The sequence below is a fragment of the Lissotriton vulgaris genome, chromosome 6 (genome assembly GCF_964263255.1).
Source record: "Lissotriton vulgaris chromosome 6, aLisVul1.2, whole genome shotgun sequence".
Taxonomy (NCBI): domain Eukaryota; kingdom Metazoa; phylum Chordata; class Amphibia; order Caudata; family Salamandridae; genus Lissotriton; species Lissotriton vulgaris.
Window position 1 is genome coordinate 1,679,141,824 of NC_141694.1, and position 15,384 is coordinate 1,679,157,207.

Sequence of the window (15,384 nt, forward strand, 5' to 3'; positions counted from 1 at the left end):
TCTATGATCTACAAAGTGCTATTTCTAACAGTATTTCTAGTTCTAAAAGTGTTGATTCTGACAGTGGCCCATGTGGCCCTGTCCTGTAAATAATCCATTGTGAATACTGCCCATGCCAGTTGGCACAATGTATATTGTGTGATTACTATCTGATGTGTTTTGACAATACAAAAGTTATTTTTTATATAACCTTGTGTGGAGTTCCTTTTGTGGTGTGCCTAGAATGTTGTTGCTGTTGTGTGCGTGCGCATATGCTTTACATTGCCTCCGGGATAAGCCTGTCTGCCCGTGCCAAGCTACCAAGGGGGTGAGCAGGGGTTATCTTGGCATGTGACTCCCTTGCCCTGACTAGAATGGTGGTTTCTGCCTAGCTTTGGCGTCAGCCTTAGCCAACCAGAAATAGCCAGTTCTAACAGCGGGCAGGCAGCAATCAACACCCAGCACGAGAGGGAAACACAGAGAGCATGAGGGGAGAGAGAAAGCTCCTAAAAATAGGCAAGAGACTAACAGCATATATCGGAGTCCGGTTACCACAGATTCAATTTGCATGCAATTTAAAAACATAAACAGTTTAAAAAGATAGTATTAAGACAGCAGTTTCCCCAGTAGTTCTACACATTCAAGGTTAAATGCAGAGAATTAAATTTCACGTCTCTCATAATGTTCAGTGCAACGTTCCCGAGTTGGGTTCGCTCACAGTTCAGAAGCAATTTAAGTCTTATGAGCAAGTGAAACAAAAATTGCGGGCAATGGACATAAAATATATGTTGTTGTATCCTGTCAAACTTCGAATAATATATCAGGACAAGGCACTGGTATTGGTTTACCCGGACAGATTATGGAAGTGGGTGGAGGCACCAGTACCTTTCCTGGATTTGTGTGGCCTAGAGGGCCCCATCAAGACGATGACAAAAAAGGATCAAATTAGGAGCCGGTGGCTAACCCGCCAGGATCTGAGGCAGATGTTATGATGTATTGATTTGATTGTCTTGGCAGGTCGGACTGGAGTGAAGTAGTGTGGCTCACTGGTTAGAGGCGGCAGACCCGAGAGCAGAGGACGGCCCGGGACCAGGGTTCGATTCCCGGCGCGGCAGGTTTCTGGACCAGGGTCAGCAGACTCGATAATTCTCTCGCCTCGGTGCCCACTCTGATCAGCGTTCACACTCGGCAACTCTGGGCATTAGCTTGCCTCATCTTCACTAACGGCCCCACCAGACCGCCGGGGATGCCTGGTCTCACCCTGGAGATACCCATTAAGGGACCATCTCTCAGGGAAGCCAGGAAGGGTTTCGCAGCGGTCGAAGCGCCTTGGGACCCTCCGGGTAAGTAGTGCGCTATATAAATGCCTATACATTTACATTTACATTCCCATGAGGCACAGGGTCAAGACTGATATGCATATGGCCAGGTCTAAACAAGGGTGGCATGGTGAGCAAAGGAATGATGAATTTAACCCAGATCCCTTGACTGGGGGTGAATGTTTTCATTTGTTCTGCATTCTGTCCATCAATTGTGTCTTTTGTATTGATTTGTAGGAAACTGATCACCCAACAGGGTATACAGGCAATTGGGCAGGTGTAAATGTAAATGTAAATGTATTGCGATTTATATAGCGCACGTATCACCCGAAGGCATCAAGGCGCTTGCCTTGGGAACCCGTCCTGGTATTCCCCTGTGAGATAACCCCAGCAGGGTATCCACAAGGTGAAAGCCAGGCATCCCGCGGCGAGGGGCCGTAGTGGAGATTAAGCAAGCTATTGCCCAGAGTCGCAGAGTGTGAACCCGTGAGTCGAGTAGGCACCGGAACGAGAATTATCGAGTCCGTGGAATTTTTGAGCCCAAGACCCGCCGAGGCGGGGAATTGAACCCTGGTCCAGGACCGATCTCAGTTTCCGGGTCTGCCGCCTCTAACCCCTGAGCCACACTTCTCCACTAGCCACACTTCTCCACGCGTGAGGTCCCCAAGGCGTTAATACCTAGAAATTGGTCTTCATCCTCTTGCGGAACTCAAGAAGTGAGGCAGTGCCTCTGATGTGTTAAGGGAGGTCGTTCATGTCTTGGGTTCGATGTGGGAGAATGAGCGACCATGTTGAGATCACACTTGAAGACCGACCCTCGGAGAAGAAGTGATGCACATAGACGCAAACTCCACAGATACTGATATCCGTGAGGACACAGCAGATTCCCAGCCAAAGGATATGGCCAAGGGGGCTGCACATTCCACTTATTTGATCACCAGCATCATAACTATTTCGGTTAAGGATGCCCAAAGTTTAGATGAGGGTTGGTGGCAGAACTATGTAGGATGGTAGCTCTTTCAGTCCTTAGACTTTTAGCTAGGAGATGGGTTTTTTTGGGCAACAAGAAATGTAGGAAGCAACTGGGGGTTGTTGGAAAAAGAGTAGTAATGTTATTTGAAAGGTCGGGGTTTAAGTGGAGCTAGCAATCCACACTCACCCATTTGATAAGGTTAAAGAGCAGAACCCACAGAAGGTATAAAATACCGACTTGAAATGTGAATAACCTAGTTGATATAATTAAGTGAGGAACGGTCTTATCTTATGCCAAGTTTCCCTACCCCAGGGGATTCTATTACTACAGAGACATTTGCTGGGAAACAGATGTTCTTTCCTAGGCTGACATGATTATATCAGAGTGTTCCGTCCAGGATTTGCTTGAGGTTCCAGGGGGACCACCAATTTATTACACAAGTAATTTTCTTTGTTGGTTTCTGGGGTCCGCACTGATGGTTTGGGTAGATTTGCTATGATTCAAGGTAGTCTATTGCAAGCCCCATGAGCTATTGGTAGTGTCTATATACCTATACTTGGTAGTAGTACATGGAGGGCACTCTCGGAGGCCCTTCTTCACAAATCAATGGCCATTATAGTTATAGGGGGAGAGTTCAATGGCGTTATGAATGCAACCTCTGATGTAGAAACCATGGTTGTAGCCTCAGGAATGCTGTTCTTGTTCAAATGGGCGACCTCATTTGGACAGGGAGGTGTATGGCCACACACTCATCCAGGTAAGAAACAATCCACGCACTACTCAGCCCCTCATAAATGTAAGTCCAGACTAGAATATTAATTATTGCCAGAGATCAAACTAAATGCTGTATCTGGTTCCAGCATACATCCTAAGGAACAAGTTACTTACCTTCGGTAACGATATATCTGTAAGAAACAGTAGTTAGTATTAGATTCCTTACCTTAGAATATCCCCCGGCGTCAGACTGGATCCGGAAATTTTTGCGTAGCAGTACCCTTGCGCGTCGGTAGGCGTCGTCTGCGGCTAGAATGATACCTTTTTTCAAAAATCTTCGGACCAATCAGGGTCACAGGCACGTAGGTGAAATACAGGGAGGGATTGTGGGATGTAACAGGTTGGCGGAGGAAGCAGTGGCAGACTCCGTTTGTTCACTTTCGAGTGTGAAATGGCAGGTATGTGACACTTGAGGGATTAGACTAACGAATTCAGTAATGGAGGGATGGAATTTTTGGCGTAAGTTTGGCACTGTGAAAATAACTTGGAAGGTTTTTATACCGCTAGTTGAAAAATGAGTTAAAAACGAGTGAATGAAACGTGTCATTACATCGGGTTTTCGTTAGGATCTAGGGGCATAGACAGACAGTGATTCTTTAACTTTCGAAAAATATGTCATCGTAGATATATAGAAATGTAAAATCTGCACGATGGGGAATTGATGAAGGACACTAGCCAGAACCGGGGGCATAGCACAATACTGACGTTGGGAAGGAGTGATCTTGAAAGGGAGAGATCCTGAAAGGGAGGGTTAGAAAGAAAGGTACATTATGTTGATTCATCAGATAATCATAACACAGTGATTAATTTAAAGTGGCAGACGTGATACGTTTTTTTAGCAGAATGTTATATTGGTAAACGTGAAAGCTTAGTGTTAACAGTTGGGTAATTGCATTGTTTTGTGATTGTTTACAGTGACCCCCGAAGAAGGGCATGACAGCCCGAAATGCATTGGGTGATTTTCTTGAATAAACACTGCTTTTAAAGAATTCATGTATCAATCATGTTCTTGGGAAAGTCCGGAGTGACACCATTTGAACAGTAGAAACTTGCAAATAACATGTACACGGAGCATGGGGTCCCGTCCTTATAAAAGTGGATAAAAACATGACTAAATGGATAAATTGGATTGAAAAAGATATAATGTAAAAAAGTACGGCCTAAGACGGCACAACGCTGTGCATTCGCTGGGGACTGGATGCAGTCCCACTTCTATTGACGTTAGTACCCAGTGCCCTCGGGCGGGGCACTTCAGTTAATTGCACGCATGCAAAGACAAAGGTTGGACAAAACTATGGATTTAAGATTGAAACACAGGTGTGCGTCCTGACTCCATGAAAAATGCTTATAATATCAGTCAGGCTTGGTAAGTTATGTCTGTACAGTGAGTGCCGAGCCCTCCAAGGCAATTTTCACACAGCGCTTGTTGTTCAGTTTGATCAGCGCATTGGCTAGACATAATATAGATGCAGATGTGGCCAACTTTGGTTTTAGGCGGGATTAATAATGCACTGCGCAAGGCAGAAGACACACACTTGATGAATATCCATATGCAGAGTGTTGGTGCAGGAGATGATGTGATCCATTTCTTTTTTTTCAGAACAAATTTATTATGTTGTTGATGAGTTACAAAGAGGACACTACTCCCCACGAACCGGGGGGCCAGTGAGCAGATAAACAGCCATCACATACAAGCTGTTCGATCAACATTTTGAAATAAATGAACATTCCCGAACTCCCTTCCCCCCCAATGCCCTCCCCTTGCCTTCCCTCCCGGATCCCACCCTCATCCCCGCACAGTGTCTACATGGTCCAAAAGTAAAAAAATTATCAAATTCACAGTCAGTGTGTACCCCTTTTCACCCAGGGTCAACAAGCAATTGTTCTGAATCAGCGTCCCGTTGCACTGGTGGTTCCAGCCACAGCCCTATATAGTCTGCCCATCGCTTCCAGATTTTAAAATGTTTCCGAGGGCATCCCCTGGCCTCGAAGATCGGGCGCTCCAGCCCCATACAAAAGACCAAACCCCTCTTCCACACCTCAATTAAAGGAGCCCTAGGGTCCTTCCAGGCCCAGCTACATCTCTTTTGGCCACCGTGAGGCCCAGAAACAATAGATGGCGTTTATAAATATTTCCTCCAATCTGTTCCATAACATGAAGAAGGCCCAGTTGTGGCGAGCAGGGGAGGTCCCAGCCCAACACCTCAGACAAGCAATTCCACACACCAGTCCAGAACCTCGTCAGTTTCTCGCACGACCACACCGTATGTATGAATGTGCCCACCGCACGCCCACTCCGCAGACACTCAGGGGAGGCAATTAGACCAGCTCTCCACAATCGATCCCTAGTATAGTAGGTTCTGTGTAGATACTTAAATTGAATAAAACGCAGGTGCACTGCAATTGCCGCCCCTCTCGGAGCCTCCAGGGCCTCCCTCAAGTCTTCCTCCTCCAAGGCACCTATGTCTCCCTCCCACACCGATCGTAGCTTGTCTAGTGGAGAAGAACAATGTGTAATCAGTGTCTGATATATATTGGATATTTTCCAATTCCCCCATAAACACCTTAGCCTCAAGGGGACTAAATTCGGGCAACGAGTCTAAGCCAACCAAGGAGGGGGATAAGGCGTGCCGGAGTTGCAGATTTTAAAAAATTGGGTTCGAGGCATATCGTATTCTTCTGTCAATGCTTGGAACGACTTGAGGGTCGTGCCTTTCATGACATGGCCCAACGCCGATATACCGATTGCATCCCAGCCGTGGAATCCCTGTAAGGACGCCAGTGCCGGTAGCCGCGATGTGATCATTTCTACTGAATCCAAAGGTATGGGCCCGCCCTTCTAAACCCAAAGAGATATTCTGTAGATATAATATAATATACTAGCTAGGGAGGGTAATCCTAGGTTCTATTTAGACCTATTTCCTTTAGCATTTTAACATGCTTTCACCCTTTGTATTTCAAGGAATAGTAACTATGCTGTTAACCTGGATCTTATTAATATGTTTGCTTGTACTTGCTAAGATACTGCGTTTGAGAACACTGCATTAGAAATAAACATTTCAAACTCGCACGTGTCCTTATGGACTCCTCGTTCTGGATTGATATGTTAGTATAACGAAAGAGTGTTCATTTGTTCCACGTTACCTGAGGTGTTCTAAGTTCATGTTCCGAGTTGTCTAAATCATTGGGGTTTTGGAAGCACCAATGAGACACTGATAGCTAGTGTGGTAGGGGATTTTGGATGCGGAGGTGAGTTTTTTATGCGAGGTGCTTCGGCACTCCGTCCATGACTGTCCTTCCAATGGTCATTAAACGTGTTCAAGATGAGCACAGACCTGAGGCAGCGGTTGAATTGGGTATGCCCCTATGCTCCTTTGACGTAGTTTCCGATCTCATACTTGCGAATGTCAAGGGAGATGCGGTTAACTTTCAGGTGTACAATGTATTGCAGGCGGTTCCCAATGTCGAGAAACCCCGACAGTTACCAAGGATTATTGGGGCGGCTTATAAGACCGTGGGCCGCAATAGCGTGGGTGTCAAGCCATTTTCCACTAAAGAGAAAAAGCAACCAAAAGGGCTGAAGTCAGAGACTGACGATCAGCCCAAGACCCAAAAAAAATTGGCTGAAAAAACAGAAACAGGGTAAACAACAACAGAAGAAACAGGAGTCTCGTCCTGCATCACCAGTGCCTGCGCCTACAGAACGTATTTATGACTTGCGCGATCGCGCAACGATAAAATCACCTGATCGTTTTCAGGTTTCTGAACAACGCTCTCCACGTTTTTTTCAGGACTCATCGGCCTCATCGACCGGTGGTGGAGGAGGCGGCAGAGGTAGGGGTGGCCAGCAGGGACGCGACCAGCCCCGCCCGAGAGACGTTAAAGGCAAGCAGGAAGATTCAACCCCGAAGAGACCCCAGTTTCAGAAAAAGAAAGTTGCAGCTTTACAGCGAGATATGCCACAGATAGTGAGAACGCAGCTTCGAATCAGACATGGGCTCTGACCTTGCTGGACAGCGCAGTGGAGATTACCATAGTGCGAGAGGCCCTGGGTCCGCTACTGAAGGTGACAGCGACTGATCGATGTGTTGTTGTGGAGACAGCTGATACTAGAGTAGCTCCCCCTGATAGACTTTATGAAATAGTCCTTTTAATTGAAGGTGACATACAACGTACAATCAAGGGGGTATTTTGGGAAAATCTTACGACTACCTATGACATTTTGTTAGCGGAGGCTGACTGGCCCCCACCTTTTGTCCTCGCAGCTCCGAGAGGGGAGGAGGTGATCCTCCCTAGTTTTGCGCACACAGACTCGAAAGAGCATGCGCTGAATTTTGCAGAAGAGTGGGCTAAGGCTCTTGCGCCGGCTTTGTACCGTACACAGTGTGGTTGCGATAAATTTTCTCCACACCACGAGATTCCTTTACGGTCTATGCCACAGCCTCAACCTCAATATCCCATCCGACGAGAAGCTAAGGCTTCCGTCGCGGAAATACTTGAACAATTGGAATATCAAGGAGTGATTGAAACTTGTGTGTCACCGATGAATAACCCTCTTTTTACTGTGACCAAGCCGGACGGTTCATATCGTTTGGTATTGGAATACCGGCATTTGAACTCGCATTGCCGTACCTGTGCAGTATAGAATACGCACAGCTCTGCTTTAGTTGATAGTCTCGTGCGGAAACGTTTTAAAACCACACTTGACATTTCCAACGTTTTTTTTGCCCACAATTTGGACGGACTGAGTTCCCAGTGGACCAGTTTTACCTGTGGCAGCAAACAGGGCCAGTATCGACGTTTACCTATGGGCTATAAGAATAATCCAGGCGTGTTTGCTGCCCGTATTGTGTCTCTCTTGGAGAGAATAGACACAGATGCGTGTTCATATGTGGATGACATTTATCTCACAGATGACGAGCTTTGGGCGCATCTGTGTCGAGTTGACCGTATAATTTGTAACTTTGCGGACTTTAGTTACAAATTCAACTTTGCAAAGTCACACATTGCGGAGTACACAGTGTTGTTCCTGGGCTATGAGCTCAACAATGGAGGCCGAGGATTGGCTCCTCACTTCTTGGAGAAATGCGCACAACTGCGCGCTCCTACAACTCTGAAAAAATTAGTCCTTTCTGGTTTTTTTGAATTTCGGCCATACATATATTCCCGAATATGCCCAGCGTATCTAGCCTTTGCAATGCTTTGATACAACCAAATTTTACCAAATTGTGATGGCTGCCAGAACATTCAGCTAACTTAAAATCATTGCAGGCTGATCTTCTAGAATCTAAATTCTTACTGACTCGTGATAACCACACCAACCTGGTGATTAGAATCATCCCTGGGGTGTCGGGCTTCACGTACCTAACTTTTAACGAAGGTGACACAGTACCTATTGCTGACAAGTCACACTTGTACACTTCAGCTGAAATGCGGTTTTCCTCTGTGGAAAAGGTTTTGACAGCAGTGCAAATAGCGATTCTTAAGGAACATGCACTGTCGCAGGGAAAACACATGTTGGTTGTTACCCCGCTTCCTACATTAGAGGCAGAAACGAAAGCCAGTGTGCCAAATCCTAAAGCTTTGCACCCCCGGTGGATACAATGGGCAGCATCATTGACGTTTCCGGATGTCACGTTTGTTTTTGATGCCTCCTTACAGTTGCAGGAGTTTTTGCAGTATGAATTTGTTCATCCTGCTCCTTTGGCTATGCGGCCTTTGGAGGACTTTCATTGCATCATATACACTGATGGTTCGGCGCAGGTTGCGCATGGGTCTAAACACACATACGTTTCCGCTTGCGCTATTGTGGTAGGTGCCATGGTGAATGATGAGTTCAAGTCCAGAGTCGTGCACACGCAGCCTCTTGGGGACTGCACCGCATAATTGGCAGAGCTTCGTGCTTTGATGCTTGCATTAGAGTACGATGATCCTAGTGTGACAACTCTAATTGTGAGTGATTCTTACTACTGTGTCCATTCTTACAATGAAAACCTGTTCTTTTGGATTCAGAATGATTTTAGTGATTCCAAGGGTAGCACAATAAAACATAAAATGATCTGGGTCCGAGTGGCTGAGCTTAAAGAGCAGTTGCCCCTCGTGTTTGTGATTCATACTCTCGGTCATCAGCGCATGGGAGTCCACGCTGTTGGCAATTCGCTTGCCGATGAGGCAGCAAAATCAGCGGTATCGACGTATTTGGTTTCAGCAGTTACACGTTCTAAAAGTAAGATGGATGATGATATCTTGGCAGCTGTTGCTGCAACTGAGAAGGGAAGTAAATATCCAAAAGGATTCCCTTCGAAGTATACATACCACTTAAGTTCTGATAAAGTTCCTTATGTGAAAATTCCTGACGTTGGTGAGAGATTGCTTCCCAACGCGGACCAAAGGCCTACTCTGATTACTGCAGCCCATGAAGGTGTTGCGTCTGCGCATGGGGGCACTTCGGCTACAGTGGCTCAGTTACAACGTTTCTGGTGGCGGGGACTGTACAAACAGACGCGTGATTATGTCTTTCAATGTGACATTTGCCAGCAGATTAAGCCTTCAACTGCTGCGCGTCCGCCCCAGACACAGTTGTTCATTTCTAATAAACCTCTTGGATGTGTTTATTTAGATCACTGCGGTCCTTTTTCTTCTGATTCTGCGTATAAGTACATCTTAGTAGCAGTTGATTCATGCACACGCTTTGTGTGGGTCTGGCCGTACCGCAGCGCTGATTCACGGACTGTGATAAGAGACTTGCGTATCTTTGTAGGGATTTTTGCCTGTAGTACCTTCCATTCGGATCAGGGTCCGGCTTTCGCCTGCCTCTAAGGCGTATAAGGATGTCATGAATTTGTTGGGGGTCAAAGTCAAGTTTTCGTCTCCATACAGACCTGAGGGTAATAGTGTTGTGGAATGAATGAACGGAGATTTAAAGCAGTCTTTGACGGCTCGAGTTATAGGCACTGGCAGGAACTGGCTGGCCCATCTCAATGGCATGCAGCGTGCGCTTAATAATCTCCCTAGAAGGTCTCTGGGTGGGCGGACCCCATACGAAATGCTCTTTGGGAACAAGATGTATGTCCCGGACCTTGACGGTCTAGACTCGGTGGCTCAAGCTGCCTCCTTTGATGTAGATGAACATTGCAATGCTTTACAGGATCTACAAAAGACCAGAGACAGCCTTACAAAGGAACATTTGCCCTTCACCTCGGATAATGCGTTGCAGATCCCAGTAGTTGGCTGGCTACCCAAAGTTGGAGAACTGGTTCGTGAGAAGATAGAGAACAAGAAAGAATTTGGTCCCTCGTATCGAGGTCCAGTTCCAGTGCTTGGAGTGAAGGGCACAAGAACAGTCACTTTACCACCACTTCCAGGTCGTAAGGAGAACAGGTATATCTCCATTGACAATGTCAAGATACACAAAGTGGCCGATTCTTCTTAGTATGACACCAGCAGTCTCATGTCTTGATTTTGAGAAATTCTGTTTTGGCTCCGGTTTCCGGTCCTGTAGCTGATATTGCTCTCAAGATGGCTGCAGTTTCCAGTCCTTTATTGAATATACTGCATGGTACTCAACATGATGACACTGACTATACTTACCCAACTGACTTATCGATGCCTGATTTGCAAACTCGCTTGGCTACAGAATCCAGATTTTCATTTGACACTGTTTCCCACACATCTAAAAAGCCCTCGAAATTTTCTGTTTTAGCAAGACTGTTTAAAAAACATTTTTTAATTCCCCCTTGGACTTATATTTGGATGGTGCTATTTTAAATTTACCTTTTTATGTCAATTGGTTTTGTGTTTTATTTTTTCCGTCTCGTCAATGGACACTATGTCTAGGAGAGAACTTGCATTCGACATATTAATGGAACATTGGCTCCCCATTCCTCTTCACACAGAGTGCAGAGAGACTTGGCTTTTTTTAACATCACTGCTTGGCCAGTCTTAGATGGGATAGTTTGGGATGCTGTTCTATTTCAAATTCATGGGCCCACTGAGGTTATAAATGCCCCTAATGTGCTTAGAGTGTCAATGGGGGATGTAGTTAAACAAAATATATGTTCTGATGATTAGGATGTTCAGGCCGTAGAATCATTGTTTTCTGATTTGAAATATTATGCTGCCTTTGATGCTGAAGATTTGTACTTGGAGTCTGCTAATTATGGTGATGTGTATTGTTATCAACATTTTGGCAATCACTACCTACATAAAACTAATACCAGGAGGCTCACTGTTATTTACACCCAGTGGGAACACTATCCTGCTCCTATCCAAGGCAGTTCTGCTACCTTTTTAAAAAGGTTCACTTACTTTACAGATTATAATCAATCTAATCCGAAGGCCTTTTATTTTAAAATGGCTGAAAAGTCAATTTCCAAAGATAGACTTACAGATACTAAATTGTTGTATTCGAAGTCCTTTCTCAACCAGTTGGCTGTTGGGGGCTACGAGTTGTGGAAGGATACAATTGACCTTAATTCAGTTTGGGGTTCTAAAAGCTGGCAAGTGCAAGGCACTGAGGCTTTGCACCGTGCTTGCCTCATCCCGAACCATATGTTGCTTTTGAATTCTACAATTTCACAGACAACATGCTTTGGATTGGCTACTCCTAAAAGATTAAATGCTCCTTTTCCTGATTCAGAGGAATATTCCGGTTGGGGTAATTTTACTAAATTTTCCATGAGAGAGTTACAAACTCGGTTATTGAATTCCTCCTTTAACATATCCAGTTTGGATCCCGAAGGCTGGTTGCTCTGGCACATAAGTGCTGATTCATGCCAGCATCGTTTTCTGGGTTTAGCTCATGGCTTTACACAGGTCAGGGTAGATCCCCGTTTTGAAAGTGGCCATTCTGTGACTACCTTTTCTGTAGGCAAATTGTGTCAGAACTGGCTCAGACAGTCTACCTTGGCATCAGTTAAACTGCATTAATCTAAACTGACTGATGATGTTGATCTGAATGATTTTATTAAAGGCCCGGCTAAAGGTAGATCTAAAAGATGGATATATGCGGTTTATAACGAAATCTGGAAAGCTTCCCAGGTTGAGGCGGCTACCGGCCTTAGAGCTATAGATCAAGCTAATTTAGAAAAAGTGCTAGCAGTTGTAGATAATAGCATTACCACGCTCTCTTCCCGCATTTACACGTTAGATAATATTGTGTCCTCTGTTGTACATATTGTGCAAGATGAAGTGTCTGCTTTGTACCACGGTCAGAATCAGTTGCGTTCCATTATGCAATTTGCATGGACATTACAGACCCTTAAGGCAGGAAAAGTGCTGTGGCATTACATGAATACGTCATCCTTATTTGCCCCTTTTAATTAGGCTGAGAAACAACGCTTACTGTCAATGAAGGATGCTTCTTTTTCCATGTTGCACATTGAGAGGTTGGAGCCTTTACCATTTTCTGTGGCAGAATGCAATGCTGCTACATGGCTTATTCACGGTTTAATAACTCTGCCTTTTCCTTTATTTGAATTTAAAAATTGTGTAAAATACTTTGCCATTGGCAGATACGAGCCTCTTGGAAGTTCTTATCTCCATGAAGCCTGGTCGCTTCCTCTTACATATAGATGCCTTAGGGAAGGTAGAGAAGTTTATTTGAATGGTGAGAAATGCACTGAAACACCGGATCATTCTTTAATGTGTCGACATATCCAAATACATGGCTCTTGCAACCAAAACAAGCCTAATTTAGCCTGTGTTTTGAAAGGTGCACCCGTCCCTGCAATAGTTCCCACATTTACATTGCTGGCTAACAGGAGTTATTTACTTTTAAACAATGATGATTGTTGTGGGTTAATAAAAGGGATCGCTTATGTTGTTACAGTCAGTGAACGTGTAGTTTGTTGCAAGAATGTAATGTATCCAACCCCGCATGGGAAACTTGATGTTTCCATCTGGCCTAAGATTCCGACCTTGAAAGCAGAGTTCAGTAAAATGAGTCGAATAAGAGCTCTATTGTCCCAAAAAGAAGTTGCCCTCACATCTGTTTGTGAAACATTTGTCCTTCATGAGGCTAACACCCGCACAGAGGTGCATGCCTTATTAAATACGGATTTGCCCTTGCACTTCGGGGAATTGATTCATACTATTTTCAATGCATCCTCTACTTCGGGGCTGGTTTACTTTTTTAAAGTTGTGAGCAGTGGCTTAGTGACATCCTCTCAAAAGATTTTCGGAGTCATTCCAGCTTTCTTTCATTCTATTTTCTCCACCCTGTTTGGTGGATTTCCCTTACTACTGGCTCTTGCTGCTGGCGTGCTTATATTGTTCTGTCTATTTCAAAATGGATGCACATCCTGTGTTACAAGACGGGCTTTCTCAGCTAGGGCTTCTTCGCGTCCGGTTGCTTGAGTACTATGGTGCGCTGCCTCTTGCCACGCTGAGTGCAGCTTATGGATTATCATTTCGATTTTCCTACTTAACATGCGTTCAGCCTGTTTTCCATTGCCTGAGTTGCGACTTCGAATGGGCCCTGGATTTGTGTCTCTGCAATGTGGTGTCTCCCGATGCGGATTATATTCAGCTCATGAGCCCCTTAGTTGCTCATGAATTGCTTTGTTCTGATGGAGGGATTATGGCCTTTGCAGTGATGCATGGAGTACTGGGACGTTGGAATGTGTTCGCAGCGGCGCAAGATTTCTTGGCTCGCAGCTTCCTCGAGAACCCACTGAGTTGTCCTCTGATGGTGCAAGAGGCTCCGGTAATTGAAGAACATGTATGTTCTTTTCCTTTATTAAATTGGATGGCCAAGTTATTTTCGGATGATAACAGTGACTTCCTGCTGGAGGCTATTGCTGCATATTTTGCATATTCAGTATTAGGATGAGATGTATTTGCAGTTTGGCTTCCTTGATCGAGACTTTTTCATTGGATGATTGAATTCTTTTACACACAATTTTTTTGGTGCCCTAACCTATTGACTTTGTCAATGTTCAAAGGATGAGAAATTCTTTTTTCCCCTTTCATCACAATTATTTTTCTTTTTTATCTCTGTTCTGAGGTATCAAATTGGAGACTTGTATTCGAACTATCGATCTTGAACTCTGCATTCCTAAATTTGCCCCTTTAATTCTGTCCTATCCATGCTCGGATCAAAGGGAGGGTGTCAGGCGGTTTGGGTTTCCCTTTGCACTGTGTTATGTTAGCATGAGCTTGTTAGAAGTTAAATGCCATTTTCCTTTTCGCAGCCTCTGCACACGACACATTTTGTTATTAAAGCTTTTCGCCTAGTTGAAATATTTTGCGTTACACGAGAATAACATGTCTGCTTATAATATCAGACAATAACCACAAAAATTTGAAAAAAGGGTCCAAGGGATATATAATTTTTAGAGACCCACACCTGATCATATCCCCAGCTCCTCCTTAGTGTATAACACAAGAAACACAGGGGGTCTACCAGCTTAATACTAGAGCTGTACTCTCAAAACCGAGTCCACAAGATCTCAGAGTGTGTATATCACAAAGACAGTGTGTTTGAGAGAAAAAAAAGAGAGAAATAGGTGAACTATACATGCATAGAAGGGACCGTTACATCATAGGGTATTGATAAATGGCTAACCAGTCCAAAACAATTCAGATCGGGTTTCCATCAAACAGACTTAATGATCAGTCATATCATTTGGCCAAACCCTTGTGCATAAAGGTTGATCCCTTGATCATAGGGACAGTAGCCGCACCTTATCGCTGTTTTGGGATTTGGTCCACCAACATAAACAAAACATCCATGATCTTTTGATGGTATAAAAGACAAGTGCAACAAAACAAATAGTGAAATTAAAATAGGATGGGATGCCCTCTTTCTGACAACTTTATTCTGCGGACAAGAAACCTCCTAATTAAAAACCAGAACAGTGCCGACTCACTTTGGCTACAGTGAATTTCCTTAATGGTAGGGGGAAAGGACCTCACCTCACATGGACTCTGCACAGGTATAGGAGGCCCCGCACTATCCGTCGGTGCCACAAGCTTGCATCTGAGGTCCTTTCCCCTACCATTAAGGAAATTCACTGTAGCCAAAGTGATTCGGAGGGTGAAAGTCTGTAGTTACTACAGGTTGTACCGTATCTAACCAGGTTTATCTTTATCTTTATTTCTTTGGTGATGGTGGTGATCCTGTTTATTTCACTACTAGGAGTGTAACTATTATAAGAGCAGAGGCCCTGATGAATGCCAAGGGATTTACACCCATTAGGCAGAAACATGTTGGCCCTTTTTTAGGCAGATATCTGTTACTGTCTTTTTTGCACTGTTCTGGTTTTTAATTAGGAGGTGTGTCTTGTCCGCAGAATAAAGTTGTCAGAAAGAGGGCATCCCATCCTATTTTGATTTCAC

General features: G+C 44.6%; 1 pseudogene; it reads left to right on the forward strand.

The window, feature by feature from the left end:
* The window catches only part of LOC147709310 (uncharacterized), a 52,023-nt pseudogene that overhangs the window by 34,429 nt on the left and 2,210 nt on the right, over positions 1 to 15,384 (forward strand).